Here is a 1,415-nt window from a genome sequence, read left to right as displayed (position 1 = left end):
ACCGGAAGTCGTGAGTTGCTTGAGTCATATGTAAAAGAATCGTTTCTGACCACTTCCAAGAATACACATGACTCCATCCTCCTTGTTATATTATATTAAAGTTATATTTATTATAGCCTCGAGATAGTACAGTTTTTTTTTCTCTTGTTTCCTGTATATTTATTGTACATGAAATAAAAATATATCTATCTATCTATCTATATTTATTATATGAAAACGATTGTTTTATATTTAATGTTTGTGTGGAATCATTTGCGCCGTCCGTTTTCTTACGGCCAACCACAACCACAAATCGAGCCACACCGTGCTCCCCCATAACTTTACTACACGGATCTTTTTTAAATTGGTCATAATTTGGTTTTATCTGTTTTTTTACACGACTAAATTACTATCACAGTTCACCGTGCACAAAGGAAATCAAGTGTATTGAATACATCAAGAACATAAGATTGCACCTAGGGTTATAAAATAGGACTTTGTAGGCCGCACGGTCCAAAGTTTACGATGGGCGTGGGCACCGCCCACATTTCGGTGAAATCCCATATCTCAGGACCTAGTCCACCGATATCAGCCATATTTGATCAATATGTGTGGAATTTTTATGAAATGAAATGAACAATGCTCTTTGAAAATTATGTGGTTTTACATTGAATATAACTGAAATTTTTACGATTACTCCCAAATAATAAAATAAAGCATTTTTATGACAGTAAGTTCTTATCACTGTGTCCGTCTTTGAGCAACTGATGAGCTGTAACGGTCGAGAAGATAAGCGCCTACATTTTAAAAAATTTTAGCCCACAAGTGCCACAACTGCTAGGTTTTTATAATAATTTTTTTTTTGTTTCATAACTGTAGTAATGCTTCAAGCCTGTTCTTGAATCATGTTCTTAGAATTATCGACATCATTTTCCAAAATGTTCGAAAATGGGCGAAATCGAACTGCAACCGTGCCTTCTTCCCGTAGAATATAACCCAAAATTTCATTTGATACTTTCACTTTTCAGTACACAAATAATCAAGTAAGGAAGCGCTAAGTTCAGATGCAACCGAACCCTTGGCACTGTAAAAGAACTCAAAGATACAACTCGATATATCTCGAGAATATGTGTTTTCACCTAAAAGTGGGCGCGTCAACGCCTATCGTCCAGTTTTTACCCTGGCTCCATTAAAGTACTATAACACCATTTCAAGGGTAAAATTTAATATCTCTGTCCTTTTCAGTTAATGATTTACGCACTTTCTATAGTTGTTAACAGAACTGATGTATAACGAATCATATGGAGCCGGATTTTTGAAAATCCTGATATTAGTTATATCGCTCTATTTTAGGCACAATGAGACACTGTTATGAGTAAAACACGCTCTCTTATTTTCATTGATTTAACTCACATATTCTGCGGTACAAAGTCACC

The sequence above is a fragment of the Bactrocera latifrons genome, unplaced genomic scaffold (genome assembly GCF_001853355.1).
Source record: "Bactrocera latifrons isolate USDA-ARS-PBARC rearing strain unplaced genomic scaffold, ASM185335v1 scaffold_1955, whole genome shotgun sequence".
In the NCBI taxonomy this organism is placed as follows: domain Eukaryota; kingdom Metazoa; phylum Arthropoda; class Insecta; order Diptera; family Tephritidae; genus Bactrocera; species Bactrocera latifrons.
Note: the sequence above shows the minus strand (reverse complement) of the source record.